This window comes from Podarcis muralis, chromosome 5 (assembly GCF_964188315.1).
Source record: "Podarcis muralis chromosome 5, rPodMur119.hap1.1, whole genome shotgun sequence".
Lineage (NCBI taxonomy): Eukaryota > Metazoa > Chordata > Lepidosauria > Squamata > Lacertidae > Podarcis > Podarcis muralis.
In genome coordinates, this window is record NC_135659.1 from 49,229,729 (window position 1) to 49,249,582 (window position 19,854).

The window sequence follows — 19,854 nt, forward strand, 5'->3', positions numbered from 1 at the left end:
ACTGTACAATTTGATGATTCTATGATATGTGTTTGTAACATCTCCTCCCTGTTCCCAGAGTCCTGGTTGCCTCCTTTTCTGGCTGCACAGTTCAGCTGCTCCGAACTGGGCTGGCATGTCTTACTATCCTGAATGTGATGGCCTGGGACTTGGGCTCAGACTTGGAACCAGAGGGGTCTCAGTCTGCACTGGATCCTTTGCCTCAGGCATCATCTGAACCAGGTCTGGGGCTTGATCCTGAAAAGTCCCAGTCTGCACAGGTGCCCCTGCAGCAAAAACCAGCTGGGCCAAGTCAGGGGCCTGAGCCTGCCCTGGCTCCAGATGCGGGGAGTACCTCGTTGCCTTCAGCTGGGCCATCACTTACAGATGTTCCACTACCGGTTTGGTCATGGAAGGTTGAGGTGGTCTAGTAACCCACCAATGTCTCCCGAGCTGCAGAGACTAAGGTCTGAGAGAAGGAGAGACCTGAGTACTTGCAGGAGGAGTCCTCGCCTTTAGGTGAAACAGGGAGGTGAATCGCCAGGGGATCAGGACTGGCCGTTACCCCGACAAAGATAAAAGGCTGTCATAACCTGCCCCAAGTTGCAGGAGCAACATTGCTGTGTGCCAGAACCTGCCTGAGATCCTGTACCTGTCCCTGCCTGGTTTCCTGCCTCGTGTCCTGCCTTGGCCCCGTTGGACTGACTCCTAGCAGAACCTTCAGATTCTGGACCAGAGCTGGACCACGTTTCTTGGGTTACGCCCAGGGCCAGCACACTGAAAAACAAAGCACAGGATGGGTTGACTTCATCCAACGCACTGCAGCACAGCCCATTGTTCCTCTGCACTGGTTGCAGTTTGCTGGTGAGTGCCCACCCCTAGTGTATCAGTGTCTTGGTTTCCTGCTGCTGCACAGTTATGGTCCACTGCTCCTCCTTACCAGTCAGTTAGGGCTTGTGTTCTCCCAAACATCTCCACAGTCCAATCTGCCCTTTCAGTTTCTGGAGGCATTCTTGGGAATTAAAGATGGGGTATCACGGATGGGAGCTACTCTCTGACAACATTCCACTCCCTGTGAAAAGTTAAAAAAGAAACAAAGAAGAAAGCTGTCATTTGCCTTGCTGTTGCAGGGGTGTGCTCCAGTGCAGCAGGTCCTGGGACATCTGTCTGGAAGTCTGACCCTAGCAGAACCACTGGGCAGGAGCAGTTGAAAGTGAGTTATCTCTTAGGCTGGGTGGTTGCAGAATGATTGCAGAGGGTATACACAGCACTCATCTCATTCGTTTCTTTTATATTTATTGCCCAGCAGATGTAAACAATTGATCTATTTACAAAGTCAAACCCAGCTCTGGGTAATCTTTTAGAGCCCAATTTTGTTAGAAACAGGGTGAGCCAACAGAACATCTTGGACTAGTTCAGAGATGGGGAAACTAACCCTCTAGATGTTGTTAGATTCCAACCCACATAATCTCTGTCCATTGACCATGCAGGTCTGGGGCCAAAGAAAGATGGAGTCCAGCTACTAACAAATAGCTGCAAATTCCTCATGCCTGGACCAGAAAGTTGTTCTAGGAGGCATGCGTGTGAAAGACTTCATGAACCCCCTTCCCATGGGTGCTGCATCTGCTTACTCTTGATCCTGGCAACACTGAGAAATATAGATTCCAGCCTCCCTGCTTTCCAGGTAGCAGAGGCAGGTGAAGGACAGAGCAGGATTCCTGCACCGTTAATAGCTGTCTATCAATTTCCGTAATGTTGTGCAGGCTGATGCCTCCTGAAATGCCCACATCCTATTAAAGGTGCAGGAACACTGTCCTGTTTTTCACCTGGTCACCCTATTTCCAAGGCAAAGAAGAGCCCAATTATTTCAGAGGTCCTTGCTGTGGTCAACAGGTTGCACTGCTTCCTGTTACAATTCTTGTGAAGGGAACGAAAACCGTAAGTGACCCCTGTTTTTCATTTGGCATATGTCTGCCCTGTGTTCAGATACAGAAGAGGTTGTGAGAATTTCAGTCTTCCCTCAAGCAAAACCTGAGAATTTTCACAGTCCTCCCCCATCTCTGCTGCATTTCAATCCTTGTTGTTCTTCAAGCAGTCAGGGCGGCTGAAATGTGATAGCTGGTCTCCCCTGTAGTTTTGCAAACTGTCATAAATGATTTGCCAGCTCAAACGATATTAGCGCCTCCCGTAAGCTACATGTGATGCTAAAAGCCTGTCTGTTTAATTTGCAAATCCCTGATGAAGCTAGGTAACGAGCTCTCAACAAAGAAGAAACTGCCGCTTTTGGGGAGAAAGCCCGCTGATTTACAAAGGGCACCCTTCAATTATTTAAGGAGCAGTCAACAGTGCCATAACTTTAAGTATGAATCAAGTGGCATGACTGAAAAATTTGTCACAGTGTGTTAGATCAATGGTAATTACCTCACTGACACGAGTACTATTATTATTTTACAGGGCTGCAAACAGGATCATGGACGCAAGGAAACACAAACTGCAGTCTGATCAATACTCTCTGAAATATGACTCTCCACGGTCCAAAATGGAGTTTTCAAGCCAGGCAAACCATTATAGGCTGGTCTTTTCCTCTCTCTTTCTGCCTGAGATGGATACCCTGAAGTAAAACATAGCAGCAATTGGTCAACTTATTTCTGGCTTTAAACAAGGCCATAGTCACTTATTACTTTTAAGAACTTGTGGACCCCATTAAAAAGTCCGTAGTTCCTGAAGAAACAGGGAATGAACTTTCTGGCATTATTTTTCTTTTCCGAAGTTTGGTGGACAATCTGGTGCCATTAATTTCCTCATTTTCATACTTGGAGAGAATGAGTTTGCTCTGCTGTCCCTGGAAACCCCTCTCCCTTCTCTTACTTCCAGTTTTCAGGGCATCTGGGCGTTTATAGGCCACAGAGTACCTGACAGGAAGGCAGGGGATGACTCTCAGTCTTGACTAGGGATAGAAGAATCTGTCAAGTTTGGTTCTTTCTGTGTCTCCTTTTTCCAATCTGAAATTCAGTTATCCACAGTTTGCAGCAATTTGCAATTTTTAAAAAATCCTCATGAAAATTCACCAGCATTTTAGTGCAAAATTCTCCTCATGGACACATTTTCATATGCCGTTTCAAGTGATGCACACATCTTTGCAGGCAATTCCCCTAATATAGTGCCCTTCAAATGTTTGTGAATTTATTCAGATTTATGCACACTTTCTCATAACAAATACATTTTTGTAAACATTGCTGGTTGGAGAACTGCATGACAAAATTTTGATAAATGTGAATTTTGAAGGATAGTAGTGTTTAAGTTCACATATTGTTTTGGAGACTGCAAATTTGATATATCCAGGTTGAATGGCAAATTTCTCCTCCATCCCTAGTCTTGACCAAAGGCACCTTCAATACCAATACCAGGATGCTGGCTCAAACTTGGCAGCTTTGGGCAAAGCTTCAATTCTCCACTGGCAAGATGGGATAATCCTGACAAATACTACAGATATGTTGAGATTATATCTAATAACTATGAAGGGCTCTAAACACTCACAAGATGTGATATAAGTGGTTGTTATTGTTTTTTCAGCACTCTGAGTGCTTACTCAATAAAGGATCTTTCTCTAAGGCAGAAGTAGCCAATCTGGTAACTTCTGAACACTGTTGACAACAACTCCCATCAGTCCCAGCTAACATGTTCAATGGCAGGGATGGTGGATTTGTGGTCCAACAATATTTGGAGGGCACTACAGCCCTTTTCTATGATTGTTCATGGATTTATTCATTACATGGCAAATATGGAAAATAACTTTTTCCCCGCATTTTGCATTTTGTATTTAATAGAAATAATAGCACAAGAATTTTCTCCACATTTTGCCGCAGGCTATTTGGAGCAACTTTTTGCAGTTTATATACTATACAAAATTGCCTTGAGCTTCCAGACACGCTTCGTTGCCAAGACTGGGTTTTGGTATTTGTAGCAAATCCAACGAGCGGTATCTGTAGCACAACAGATCATAGGTTGTATGGTCAGGTGGGAATGTCTTCACATAAAATCCCTACCCATTGCCACACATTGTTCACAAATCAGGTGTTTTATCAAGATCACACTTAATTCTGACCCTGTCAAGGTCTCAAGCAGAGATTTTTTCACATCATCTGCTACCTGATGGCTTTTCAACTGGTGACACCAGGGAAGGGGTAGCCAAAATGGTGCCCTCCAAAGGTTGCTGGACTTCAACTCGCATCAGCCCAGGAGATTGGCCACACTGGCTGGGAGCTGGAGTCCACAGCAACTGGAGGGCACCACGTTGGCTACCCTGAAGTTTAATATTGAATATTGGGCCTTTTGCATGAAAAGCACGTGTGATCAATCTCCCTGAGGGTGGAGACCTGATATGTTGTCTGGTCTCATGGCATTTATGGTGGCCAGGTTGCCTGTAGCCACACTTTCACTCACTCATTTGGGACTGTTAGAATATGAGTGTGCCCTGGCAACCTCATATTATTCAAGGAACCTAATTGATTGCATGGTATTGTTAATTTTTAAACAAAAGACACTGTATTGTGATCAGAATCCATGTGTGTAGGTAGTGTTTTTCACTGTCCAAGTATAGGGGCAGTAGTAAAAAAATGTGATCTATGCAGGGGCACCATCAATGAAGACTGTGCATGCATACCAATCACTCTCCCACTGTCCATCTTTTTTATGGGTTATAGATGTCACAGTAAGAACTCAGGAAAAAAGAAAGACTATACTTAATTCATTGCAATGTCAACTCCTCCTTTGACTGTCATTTTTAGCACTGAACCTGAGAAAGAAGCCGAAAATGTGAAGCGATGCTGAGAAAAAGCCATAAAATTGCTCCTCTGGGTCACTGATATAGTGAACTAGGTCCAAACGTTGACCATTTCCTGGTTGCCATTGCAGAATTATATAAATGCAAGCAACTGGGACTCGTTAGCTCTAGTTTCTTTATTCTTTGTACTAGAGATGGCAGGAGAAAGAGGGTTCCTAAGAACCTGAAGCCAGGACCATCTGGCTGAGGGGCGGAGAGAGAGAGAGAGAGAGAGAGAGAGAGAGAGAGAGAGAGAGAGGCTGAAGAATGACAAATGCCAGAAGAGGAGGTGAATAGTTCAGAAGTGACCATGTATTATTTTGGAAAGGGTCGCAAATTAGGTATAAAATCATGTTACACCTTTAAGTTGTGACCTCCTAATAAAAATGATAAATAGTCAATGGTGTATAACAGGATTCATAAGAGAAATTTATTGGCCACTCTTGTGGTATAAATATATTGATACCAGGCCAGTGGGAAATAAAAAAACACCAGTAAATCATATTACATCTACAACCGTACTAATAGCATGAGCTCCTGTAAGGTATAACCAAAATTTTTATACCTGCAGAAACCCCTCTGGCAAGGTACAATCAGAAGGCATGAAAGCAGCATCAGGCCTGCTATTTCCATCGGTTGGAGAGGGCTATACGTATCCCATTGGTGGGCTGTGCAGACAGGCCTTCATAATGACTTGCGCTCCATTCCCCCTCTGCTTAGGAACTGACAGAGAGTACTGTATAATCTGTCTCTCCCAAAATGGTCTCACACATACTAGCATGTGGTGGGAAAGTCAGTCAGCTGCATGGCATACAGACTCAGGAAGAAATTCTGGTCTGATTTACCTGATCAGGTTGGCACGTTGAGACTTGAGGATGCTGTTTGAGGGGAACTGGAATACCATAGCTTGGAATACCATGGAATTGCTAGTGGGATTGCTTGGCTGCATGGCCAGCATCGGCGAAGGCAGGAATCCAAACTCTCCCCACTCCTCTGGGGTGGCAAAGCTAATGCAGCCTGGAGCTGGCACTGCACCCAGGTGTGTCCACAACAGTGTTGTTTAGTACGGCTGAGGCATTGCTTCTTTGCCATCAGTCATGCTCACTCCCAAGACCACGATCAAGTCCTGTTAAGGAAAGATCCCCTGTAACTTTAATTAGTAACTTCCTTGAAGATTTTGTTCCTGCTTTTTCTTTTTTTTACATGGAGGTAGTATTGTAGACAAATAGCCTTTTATTTGGCAGTGGGGAACTATTTTGCTCTATTATTTTCTTTTCATTTTAAAATTCAAGATAGCATTAACGAAAAGGTAGAGAATGAGATGAAACCTCCTCACATCTGGGAAAGGAATCAATTATTTAAGGAGCTATTAACAGGCAATTAACAGGCAGCTGATCAGTAATGCTGCTGCCAGAGTTGGCCTGGCCATGACACAGGTTGAGGCAGCTGCCTCAAGTGGCAAAACAGGGAGTGCAGCCACTGGCTGCCACCATATTAAACAGGAAACAACAACAGAGGTAGAAGCTTCAAAGAAGAAGTTACTAACTAGAGGCATGAAACTTCTGAAAAGCTTCAGTAATACTCTACTAGATCATCATCATCAAACCTTCTATTGGCATCACATACAAACATCCAAAACAAATCAATACAGAATTACCACTTCCCCAGTGGCACAAAACATTTGCTAAAAGAATGGAGGCAGAGCAGTCTATCGTCTATCGTCATATCTCTAGGTGTCCAGGGAGATCAGACGTCTGCAGTGTATTTCAACAGCAAAAAACCAAAATAGAGGTATTTAGCCACTAACCTGGTGAGTTAGTATGACCTCCAACTCTGGTTTCCATTTGGGGATACAGAGTTGATCTAGAAATTGCTGACGGAGATCAGCATATAGTTTACAATTAAGAACCATATGTGTAAGGTGAAGACCAGGTGGTTTTCACATGGGCAAGTTCTTTCTCCTTCCACCCTGCCTGAGAACCTCCCCCAAAGGAGGTTTGATGGATTTGAATTAAACCTGGCTAGAGAAAATGCCATTCTTTCTTGAGGGTTAAGCAGAAATTCAAGGTAATTGTGGTTAGTTTCATGTGCCCAAGAAAGTTGAAAATAAAGAGAGGAACATGTTTTCTCTGCTGCTACTGTTATTCTCCTAGTTGACTCTGGGCAGGCTGGCACTACAGTTGCATTTTAACAGGCGGCTAACCTAGAAGGCCCTTCTCTCCCCACACCCGAAGAACTGCTCACGAATAAGAAATTAGCCACCTTATCAACAAGTGTCTGAACACAAGATAAGAAATGCAGTTGGCTAAATAAAGGGTGCAAGACTCCAGAAAGAAGGTCTTGGCAGGAGACGAGCCAATGCTGTACATCACTAACTCCTCAAAATACAAAGGCCTTCCAAATTTCCGTTGCAGCAGGTACAGAGTGTGTTTCTCTGTACGGCCTTGTTGTCCACTAAGTTTTGAGCACTGAAGGAATAATTCAAAAGCTGTTCTCAGGAGATCACAATGAGATGAACTGGGAAAGATAGCTTCTTAAAGCCAAACGAGATGTGACACCATTCACACAACCAGCAGTTTTTACGAAGCAACCTTACTCAACCTGGTGCCCTCCAGAGGTTTTAGACTACAGTTCCCATCATTCCTGACTGGAGCTGAGGGATGCTCCTGTCCAAAACATCCATAAAGCATCTTGTTGAAGAAAACTACTACCTAGTCAATAGCAGCTGTTATGATCTATACCAACTTGGGACCCTGGCTGGGGTAGGTTTTTGTTTTTTTAATGTTTTGCCTCCACTGACTGTGGCCTCAGTTTGATCATATATTATATGATCATATAACATTTGTTTGAACATTTGTTGCCCAGGGCAACAAACACAGGATTATAAATAGGAAACTGTTTTATACTGAGGGCACTTCCAGACAATCTCTATTTTCAGGTGGGATTCTGTCCCATACTAACAAACTCAGACGGGGTAATTAATGTTGATCTAGAGTTCTTGCGCAACAAACTTGCTTTCCTAAAAGATTGGGCTTTTTTCAATAAGGAAATGCATGGGAAAGTGCGGGATAAAACATGCTTTGATACAATATCGTCTAACTTCCTCACAAATGAATGAGAATAAATGCTTAGTAAACAGCCAGACCACTGAGCCACCCAGCTCAGTATTGTCCACATTGACAGTGGTTCTGCCAGACATTGATGGGTCTTTCACAGCTGTACTGAGAGATGCTGGGGACTGAACCTGTAACAGCCGATGGAGAGCCACTGAGCCATGGTCCTCCCCCGGATTCTGACAGGTGGGGGAGAGAAGGGATATTGGATCCTCCAGTGGCAACAAGAGGAATCAAAGCACATAACATTACCAGGACTCTCAATGGGGCTAAATTCCATTTAAATAAAATAAAATAAATCACACCCAGCATTTATCTATGTTTTTAGCTGCTATAAACTTGCAGTACTGCTTTGATTTATTCCTGCTGTTATGCAGTGAGTTAAGGGTACATTGCATCTGAAAGGGAGAAAAGGAAGGCGGTGTGTGTGTGTGTGTGTGTGTGTGTGTGGAGGGGCGGAGGAGAACATGATCTAAATTGTTGGCTTCCTACAATATTTTGTTATCATTATTCAAACCGTAACTGGCTTGACTTCATAGGGGGGGGGGACCCCATCCCCTTACCCACCAGCAAGAATATTAAATCGTTTTTCTGTTTTACATATTTTCAGCTAAGCTGCAACCTTTTTCTTTAAGAAAAAAAGAGCAATTGTAGTTATGAATTTGTTTTCTAGATGCATTTTTCATCATGCCTTTTATCATCTTTGTTCCTGGTGATTTTTTTTTAGGGGGAGTGGGGAGAATAACTCATTATAGAGTCAGAATGGGAGGTGGAAAACCACAAGGGAGTCTTTGTTAAAATGTTTAAGTATTAATTTCTTTCGTGATGAATTTTCAACTGTCATTTTCTTAATATCATGCACATGAAATAATCATGTCTTAAAATGCTCAGTAATCGAAGGACATTTTCATTTCATGATCACCCTGGGAATTGCAGTTCGAACCTTTTTTATGATGCTGTGATGTAAGTACAGGGTGATTTCACACACACACACACGACACATTCCCTTCCTTATTCCAATAATTCACTCTTGCTGGCTTTTACACCTTTTAAGTCTTTAATTATTGGCCTTCTATGACAGTTGGGTGAAAGCTTACATTATACATTTAGGTATTTTCAAGCTGCAGGATAACTACAATTTCCAGGATAATTCAAGACCCATTATGCCCTGCAAAAATGATGTTATGGGAGCAGAACTTACAAATTCTCTGCCATATTGTGTGTGTCTTTGCATGCATGCACATGTTTATATAGAAAACATTTTATATCTGGCTTTGGTTTATAGTCTACTATGCTCTGGAAATTGAGACCATTTGTAATATGTCATTATTTTTGTTCATATTTTCAACAATCTTGCGAGACAGGCCACTGTTATTCCCATTTCACAGAGGAGGAAAATGAGGCTGCTTATGTGGCTGACCTGAGATCTGAATCGGTATCTGTCATATCAATCACTGAGGGACAAACTACATAGGACACTGGAGAGGCATGATTAGGATGTCTTTGGTGTTTTTTCTTTCCTGAAAACAATAGCAACCACCCAACCCCACAATTGACGCAGGAATGCAGCAATGTAAGAGAGAGAGACTTGGTTCAAGCCACCACAATGCCAACCCTAGTCCTGATCCAGCCCTCCTGCCCAGAGTTGTAGGAAATGGACTCTGACGTGCTAAGGGAAGAAGGAAAACAATTTTGCTCCAATCTTCCTCCACACCCACTGCTGCCTCCTGTTACATCAGCTGCCTTTATTTCTGTGGTGGTCTAGCTGAGAACCCCAGCCACAAAGAATGAAGAGTGTGAAAGGTGCAGATTCCTTGGCACAAACAGTGTATTTACGTGCTGTTTCCTGTCTTAGGTACTGCACCAGCCTTTAGGACCTTGATCTCTATTGAACCGCCACTGACGCAAGCAAACGTCCCTTCATCCAGGAAACAAACAAAAGCCAAGCCCTGAATGACAAATCACACACACGCTTGTCCTTCTTAGGGCTGAATAATGAATGCAATGGAGACCTCGCTTGGCTGTACTGACAACAGAAACATTCTTTTTAATACTATGTGTGCGTGCTTTACAATTCCTGTCTGAAGAGGTGTATGCAACTCACCTTGCTAGCCAGCCCATTGTACCCTTGCATTACAGGCTTGTCCTTCTTGACACAACAATATTAATTGTACTGGCCTAAATCTCACATTTCCTCCTCTTGCTACCCTCAAATGAATTCACACTGTCGATGTTCTTAAAAGCTTGACTTCTGGTTTTAAAGGCAGCATATTGTCTGAGAACATGCTAGATGAGAAGCGAGGAGGCACCTCTTTCCAGGTCCTTGCTTTTGCCAGTCACGTAGCCTATTAGGGCCTTTCTGTATGATCAGGGTGCTCTGTGCATTAAATTCCTCACTGGTTCTGTATGGCTTGCATCATGTCTCTCAAAAGTCCCGTTCAGGTGTTCCAAATCATGCAACTGGCATCACACACAGCATAACGGCATAAGATCACACATGATCATCCTTGCCTTCCCTATCCCACCCCTTCACCAGCCACAAACTGGGGGAACCTGCTCTCTGTGTGTCTGTGATTCCTCTGCAATTGAGTTTCTAAAGTTCTCTTCATGTGTTGCTCATGTGATAAAAGCATCACATAAATGCTGGTGAAAAGGCACATCCCTGCTTCTGGGTGTCTATGCATTAACATATAGGCAACAACCATTTTGTGCGCATTCAAGGCATTACAGGGCATAACGGAGTGGGCCGGGCTTACATGTGCTCCACTGTTGTGCAAGATAACCTGGAAAGCAACCACTGTGCAAATCAGGGGTTGCTGGTAGTTGTCTAAAGTTGTCTAAAGTGTAGCCTACACAATGGACACTTGGAGGTAGACCTCCAGTACTTGTATACTATCTGGCAGGTGTGTGTGATGCAGGCTTCTCCCTCCAGAACCTTCCCCAAATGCATGGGTGGTAAAGTGAATGCACATGAAATTTGAGGAAGACATCAAACTGATATGGCCTTAAAAGACAGAAACAGGATTCAAGATCACTCTGGCAGGATAGCAAACTGGGCCCAAACTCCCCCCCCCCAAAAAAAAATTTCAACAGAGATAAATGCCACGTTCTGCACTTAAGTAGGAAAAGTTTTTGTAGTGTCATCCAGTCAGGTTTGACAGCTGTATGTGTGAAAAGGATCTAGAGCACAAGATGAACATGAGTGAGTTGTGCAACGCAGTAGCTCAAAAGACTAATGCAATTCTGGGCTGCTTCAACAGAAATAGAGTACCCAGATCTTGAGAAGTAATGGTACTAATCTATTCTACATTGGTCAAACTTCACTTGGAATGGGCAGCACAATTTAAGATGGATATTAGCAAACTGGAACATGTCCAGAGGAGAGCAACGAAGATCATGTGGGACCAAGTTTTAAGAGGAAAAAATGATTGAGTTGGGTATGGGTAGCCCGGAGAAGAAATAAAAGAAAATATGACACTGTTATCAGATATTGGAAGTTTTGTCACATAGATGATGGAGCAAATTTTCTGTTGCCTCGCAGAGTAGGACCCAAATAAAAAGGTACATATTATGAGAAAGAGGATTTTGAGTAAATATTAGGAAGAAATTCCTGATGATGCGAATTGCTCATCAGTAAATCATAGAGCTCTGGAAGGTGGTAGACTCTCCTTTCTTAGAAAATTTCAAGCAGAGGCTGGATGGCCATTTATCAGGGATGCTGTAGCCAATGGATTTCCTGCACTGTGACTAATTTGATACTTCATCGGCATATTTGCAGATGCAGGTAAATGTTGTAAGTGTGGGACATTATTGCAGTCAAACCAACAATTCATGTTTTGCCAGATAGGCACAGGCGCATAGAACTTTCCTGTAAAAAAAATTCTAGAGAGAACTCTGTGAGATTACTTCCTTTGTTTGCCTTGGAAGGAAGCTGTAACACTACATACTTCCTGCCTGGGCAGCCTCCTCTTTCTTCATGCTTCCAAGCTGACCACATGTGCATATTTGAGCTGTGCAACTCAGACACAATTTTTGCATTTAAATTTTGTACTTTTGTAACTTAGATAGTTACTTTTGTAACTTAGATAGTGGGATGCGGGTGGCGCTGTGGGTTAAACCACAGAGCCTAGGACTTGCCGATCAGAAGGTTGGCGGTTCGAAACCCTTTGATGGGGTGAGCTCCAGTTGCTCGGTCCCTGCTCCTGCCAACCTAGCAGTTCGAAAGCACATCAAAGTGCAAGTAGATAAATAGGTACCGCTCCGGCGGGAAGGTAAACGGTGTTTCCGTGCACTGCTCTGGTTCACCAGAAGCAGCTTAGTCATGCTAGCCACATGGCCCGGAAGCTGTACGCCGGCTCCCTTGGCCAATAAAGCAAGATGAGCGCCGCAACCCCAGAGTCGGCCATGACTGGACCTAATGGTCACGGGTCACTTTACCTTTACCTAACTTAGATAGTAGTTATAAGCCTGCTTTCATTTTGCTACTGTAATTGCTGTTTTTGGATTACAATCCCCATCATCCCTAGCTAGCAGGACCAGTGATTAGGGATGATGGGAATTGTAGTCCAAAGCCAGCTGGAGACCCAAGTTTTGAGAAACCCAAGTATGGCCACAACAGGTGCAGATGGGACTCTCCTCCACACCACATTTCCTTGCCTCCCCTCTCATCCTCACATTGCTGCTTCTCAACTGCCCAACCCCAGACCCCCCCTTTCCCCATCCCACGCTCCTTTTAAGCCCCTCTGTCCCCTCCCCCACACCTTCTCTATTCTCTCCAACCCTCAAACATCCAAGTACCTCCTAACTTGCTTCCCATTTTCTACCACTGTGAACACTGGAGAGGAGAAGGAAAGTCAGGGGAAATGACTGATTGCCACTAAGAAAAGAAAGATTTATTAGTGTTTATCCAGAAATACTGGCTAGCCTGCTGCTGAGCCAACTGAGCCCAGCAGGCTGTAGATTGGGGATTTGCACCAACTCCATTCCATGCAAACACATTTATCAAAAGTGCAAGAGAGAGAGTGAGAGTGAGAGAGAGCGCAGGAGGGAGAGTGGAGGCTGGCAGTGTGTGTGGGCCTGAAGCACGAGGGAACCCAGCAGCGGCAGGGGCCCAGATCAGTGTACAGTTAGCATCCTTAGCATAGCCTTCCTTGCTACCACCCTTGGCTCCATCTCCCTGTGCACACGCAAGACTGTGTGTGTGTTTCTGGTCCGTGCTATGCAATCATTTTTCTCTCTTGGGTTCACTGAAGCAAGCAAGACATGTCAGCGCCTGATGAAACCCCATTTTCACTGATTAGCTCCCTTAAAAATATTTCATTTATCAGTGCCAAGATTTAAGTACTTCCCACTTGTGGGCAGCCAAGTGTGTCCTGTTGACTATGTAGCACGTCAATTTACATTGCCGGTGACAATGTTATAACAGGCACTAATGTCATCTCTTTCTTTCGAGTCCTCCTGCCTCCTTCTCCTCTTTTCCCTCCCTCCCCTTGATGGCTTGAGACCAGGAGGGGGGGAAAAGCTTAGTTCCATTTTCCTTCAACACAACCCTCCTCTCATCTGTTCAAAGCAGGGAGATAGAGAGCACAAGGAAGCCCTGATAGGGGTGTGTGTATGTCTGCTAGTCATTTGCAAAGTCATAAATTTCAATTTCAGTTGGACTCCCTTCCATTATCACCTGGGTCTTCATTTATTCCCAAATAGAAATGTAATTTCCTCCAATGTTTTGCAAATGATACCTGGATAGAATCCCATTTAGATTTTGCCAAAAGAATAATTTCATCTTCCTTCCCTTTTTTTTTATAAAAAAAATAGAAAGTCTATCACATCTGTTTCTTCATTGGCTACATTAGTGAACGCATGCAAAGGAGACAGTAGCTTGGCTTTATTCTCCGATGTCTCCACTAAGGGCTTTTAAAACATATTTCAGAGGGTGTCTTTTTTTCTTTAAATGACAAAGAGGGGATTTTGGGGAGGTGGGGTGAAGGAGGGTCAGCGGGCACAGGGCTGTCAGATTTGCGAGCATACAAAGACAGAGTGGCAACATTAAGGCTGTGCCGGATTGCATCGCCTGAAATGAAATGAATAGGCTGAATTTACAGGGTGCCAAGAAACATTGTCTGAAATAAATAGAAGTGAATCAGAATCCATTTTTCAAGCTTGCTGACAAAGTGCATTAAATAAAAAGAGGATGCCTAGACTCCATCAGGAAGGGAGCTTTTTTCCGGGTGGGGCCTTTGCTTAGCTTTTTGCAACTTGCCTCTGCTTCTTTCTGAATTTTGCCAGCAAGGAAAGCACAACATCTGTGGGCATAATGTGTATTTTTTAAAGGCCCAGCACTGAGTAAAGCAACTTCCTCTTTCTGGGTGATGGGGCAGAGCCAGCAAACAACTTCCCTCTCTAACCAGAAAATTCCTATCCCTGCCCTTGCTATTAGAAACTGTCAATGCATCGGTCATGAACGATGCAATGTCAATTTAATTTCAGCAGCTTCTGGAGATGCATGTGTCATGGAAGCATGCAAGTGATAATGAAACCCTTTAAAAACAAACAGTGCCAAAGATAACTCTGAAAACACCTAGGTGGTACTCCAGACTTTGTTGGACTACAACTCCCATCACCCTTGACTACAGGCCATGTAATTTGGGGCTAATGGGAGCTGGAGTCCAAAGCATCCAGTGGGCCATAACACAGGACCCGAATCCCTGATGTATTTGAGACATTGAAGAATGAGTCTTCAGTTTGCACCCTCCGCTTTCCCCACCTGGAAATAGTTCAGGCTACGGACAAAGGGAGATCTTCCTTGATTTCTTCATTGGGCTGCTGACATTTCTGCCAGGCGCACCACGTCCTTTCATAAAAGTATGTTCATGGCAGCACAGCAGGGGAGTGAAAACCAATATAGCCTTATGGCTTTGAGCATGTTGCGAAGCAGATGGAGTTAGCCTGCTCTCTAATACAGGATAATAACCTGCTCCTAGGTAGAAAGAAGGCTGTGATTAACACAGCGCTGACTTCATATAGTGTATACGGCATCACATCTCTTGGATCATGTCTATACAAGTGTCTTTTCTTGGTGGTGTGAACTTTCCCAAAATACATTTCACCCGTGGTTAGTAATTACTCTGAAGATACTGGAATTAAAGATGGTCGTTATACACCATTCATCGCATAAGTATGTAACATAGGTGAACAAATATATGATATGAAATTTTACCAGGGTAGAGTCCAGATGGAATAGGTGCCTGCCTTTCTCCCTGCTGATTAACTCTCCCCCACTTCTCAGTCCTATATCTCCACTACTGGGTGCAGTGACGGAGCAAGCCAGTTGGGCGTCTGGAGAAGCGTGTGTGCCCTGTGCCCAAGGGCAGGGCCAGCTGCCCATGGGGGCGGGGTGGGTGGGGCAAGCCGGGACAGGACGCTCCACGGGGCCTCCAAGGAGTCTGCCTGCCTCCTCCCACTCAGCCACCCTACGGCTGAGGGGGAGGTGGCTGGTGGACTGTTTGGGGCAGCGCGGGTGCCCAAGCCACCCCGTCACTACCCAGGAGAGACGCTTGGCTCGGGCATGCTGCAGGCCCCGCGGTGAGTGCCACCAGCATTTTATCACCCCCCTCAGTGGTGACACTCGGGGCACTCGTCCCCACCGCACCCCCTTCCTCCGCCCCTGATTGGGCTTGGTTGCCAGCTATGTTGCAAACTACACTCAGGTCACAATCCAAACGTATGGAGCTTTGTGGAATGGCAAAGCCATGGCTGCATCCTTAGCCCAGCCACTCACAGCAGCTTCAGTGGAAGGTGTGTACGACACAGAAGATGACAACTGGGCCCAAGTGCCCTAGGCTGTCACAATGACCACATCCAGATCATGCCCAATGCCATCATGCGATCCATCCACACCATCCAGTGGATCCAGTGGGCTGGCTAAGCTCCCCCCCCCCCCCCCTGGTCTCAGAATACTGGGCTTGGCTAGCATATAATTCACCGACATATTTCTTGCCTAACTGCATGTTCTGAATCAAAACTGATTCGGCCAACTGGAGGGACACTCACACTCTAGCTGAACTGCCAAAATACGTTCATGCAAAAGAGGAAGTGCTAGAGCTAGACAGTGGGTAGGTACAGTACTTTTCAACATATCCAAGGCAATATACAGTGGTACCTTGGTTCTCGAACTTAATCCGTTCTGGGAGTCCATTCGACTCCCGGAATCATTTGAAAACCAAGGCGCAGCATCTGATTGGCTGCAGGAGTATCCTGCACTCAATTGGAAGCCACATCAGATGTTTGGCTTCCAAAAAATGTTCACAAACATGAACACACACTTCCAGGTTTGCAGCGTTTGGGAGCCAATTTGTTTGGGAGCCAAGCCATTCGAGTACCAAAGTACCATTGTACAGTGGTGCCTCGGGTTAAGTACTTAAGTCATTCCGGAGGTCCGTTCTTAACCTGAAACTGTTCTTAACCTGAAGCACCACTTTAGCTAATGGGGCCTCCTGCTGCCGCCGTGCCGCCGGAGCCCGATTTCTGTTCTCATCCTGAAGCAAAGTTCTTAACCTGAAGCACTATTTCTGGGTTAGCGGAGTGTGTAACCTGGAGTGTATGTAAGCTGAAGTGTATGTCACCCGAGGTACCACTGTACTTGGAAACAGAAAGTCAGGGATCAAAATAGCTGCATTCATTTCGGAAAGGGTTTATCTAGCAGTGGTGCTAATAAAGAGAGACACAGGCACATGTTGTTTGAACAGGAGCATGTTTATTTAGAGGTTGTTAATTTAGTGGTGTTTCCTTAAGCTAGGACAGAGGTGGAGAACATGTAACCTTCCAGATGTTGATCTACACCTTCCACCAGCATGGTCAGCAACTAGCTGCCCCAGGGCCAAATTCAGTTATCTAAGGGATACTATTAGGTCTCAGTTGTCTGTGAGGAGTTGTAGTTGTGACTATGGAAGTAGCCAGCTGCCTCTTTTCAGAGGTGAGAATGGCCACCACTGAATCTCTTTCATATAGTGCCCCTCTAGTGAAACCAGTTTCTAGTAGGCCACACCCACTATTTGGTCACACCCACTATTGGCATACGCCACCTATGTGGGGTGGCAATGGAACAATGTAGTCCTCAGGCTGGGACAGATTAGTCACCTAATGTTTAGACCTTGCAGAAATGGACAAATCAACAGATGTGATACATAGAGTGGTAGTAATCAGATTTTAACTGCTGACAAATGGACATGCTTTATAGACTATTGGAATGATTATTATAGAAAAGCAAGACTGAATCAGGAACTTATTCCTGTAATCACAGAAAATCATGGTTTAAAGAATTTGTTATTATCTGTATGCATGTCATAAAAATAGTTTAAAAACACACTCACCAAAAATCCAGAAATGATTTCTTGAAAGGCACCAGAGCACTTCATAAACAATGCATTGTTCCTTACATTTTTCTTTTTGATTTGGCAGTGCTTGTTCCTGGTATAACAAGGCATTAACATTTCCTTAGAATACTTAAGCACTACTGTAGCTCATTATTTTCAGCAGCATTTTAGGGGCACATTGGCCTTGTCAAATTCTCTTTAATTCACTCTATTCCTTTGACTCATTTCCACATTAGTTGTGCTGTGACATTACATGATCTGACCTTGTGACTGTATAATCAGAATTTCAATTTTGGAATGCTGCATTTGAGTTTGAGATGTTACATGTTTTTGAATGTCCAAGGCGATGCTAATAATAACAACAAAAATAGAGAAACAAACTAGTAATAATAATAATAATAATAATAATAATAATAATAATAGAATACCAGACCCTCCAAGTGTCCCTATTTTCCAGGGACGTCCCAGATTTAGAGAAGCTGCTCTGGTTTCTGATTTGATCCTGGAATGTCCCACTTTTCCTTAGGATGTCCCTATTTTCATTTGAGAAATGTTGGAGGGTATGGAGTTATCTGACCCCCCCCCCGAGCCATCTGAAGGCAATCCTGTATAGGGAAGGGGTTTTTTTTAATGTTTAATGTTTTATTATGTGTTTATATATGTTGGAAGCTGCCCAGAGTGGCTGGGGCAATCCAGTAAGGTGTGCGGGGTATAAATAGTAAAATTATCATTATGAAATGAAACGTCCCTATTTTCACTGGAGAAATGTTGGAGGGTATGGAATACGGCTTCTGATTTTAGATACAACCTTTGATATATAAGGCTTTGCTCTGAATGTTGGGTCCATCTCAAAAACACTTGGAAAATATTCCAAATGAAGCCTTAACGTGGAGCCTTATGGCTGCTTTCTGTATTGTGTTAAGCTAAAATGAAGCAAATGTTGAAACATTCCCTTGCTAACTCTCAGTCTCCTGAAATCCATAATGTTATAATTAATATGTCACAGGGAACCTGCTCAATATTTATCAAAAGCTGGATTGGCAGGTGTAGATGAGGGTCTGGACTTTCCAGGTTTGAAACATCGTAGCTCCTTTGAAAGTAAATAACAGCCCATCCTAAATCATATTGAATTTTAGTTCCATATTTCTATTGATGCACTTTTCATGTTCTTTCCTGCCATTGCAAATTGCTGGTGGGCCGATTTCAGTTGGGACCATGGCAAAGGGCAAAAGGATTAAAGTCCCCCATCCCTCATGCCAGAATTGTGATCTGGTTTATCTCCTGCATACCAGCTTTTTATTATTATTTTTAACCCGCTGTGTAAGGGTTGAAAAAGTGAATTATATCACGTCTAGTTTGGGTCTCACTTAAACAGCCTCTGATGGGGAGTGGGTGATTCCTGTCAGAGAGGTCCCCTTCAATCCCCTTCATACAACTTCTGTGGTAAGTGGATGACACATAGCTGATTACCTCAGCCAACACTCCTGTACAGAGCATGTCACGTCATACAAAGGATAGTTATATGAGCTGTGGAGGGTTCCCTTTCACACACCAGAATCAGCCTTGTGTCTAATAGCAAGGACCATGTCTCTATACCTCCACAGTGCAAGCTGGATTTATTATTATACACTTGCATATTATATATAGACACAGCATGCATCCTTTCTCCTTTTCAGAGTGTTTTGTTTATCTTAGTGCAGTTTTCAAATTGATTGTCTCAGATTTTGCATGTATTTATTGGGCATCCAACCATTCCACTTAAGCAAAATAGTGCTTAATATGCCCCAAGGAGAAACTTTACCCAATTGGCTCCTGGTGCTGTTAATTTGCATATCATTACCATCTTCTTAGACTGATAGCTTTGACAGAAGTGTCTCCCATTACTCTGCATTTAACTTGCACATTATCCAGGCTAAGTCACTCTGTGCTTCAGTTGCCATGAAACGTCTTTGATGGTGGGGTTCCCTCCCCTCCCTGAAAAATATATACCATGTAAATGAACTAATTTACAGACTAAAATTGGTGCAGAGAAGAGAGAAATACCCCCTCTCCAAATACACACACACATATATATATGCCTTAATCAATAATTACAAAGAACACACATGCTTTAAATACATCTTTCCCCTTAAAACTATGTGGAAGAAGTGGATAGGAAAGAAACAACTCACCCCACTGCAATTTTTGCGGATTTTTAAAGCAGGGCTGGGGAATCTTTCGCCCTCCAGATATTGTTGGACTCCATCTCCCATAAGTCCCAGCCCAGCAGGGCCAATGGTGGGCAGTTGTGATGATGACGGCAGTTGTGGCCCAACAACATTTGAAAGGCCACATCTTAAAGAGAGAAGCCACATTCGAAATAAGGTTATAATAATTGGTGTGTCACACAGACAACAGTGTTGAGGAGTGGGTCATAATCAGGCATCCTCCCATGTTTTTCAGCTTAACTGGTCTGCAGACAGGACTGGCACAGAAGGATTTGCTACTATGATTTCCTTGAAGCAAACAGGTTCATGTGTTGCACTCAGTGCATTCTGCTTTCTCAGTTTGTCTGCTAATGAGTCTGCTC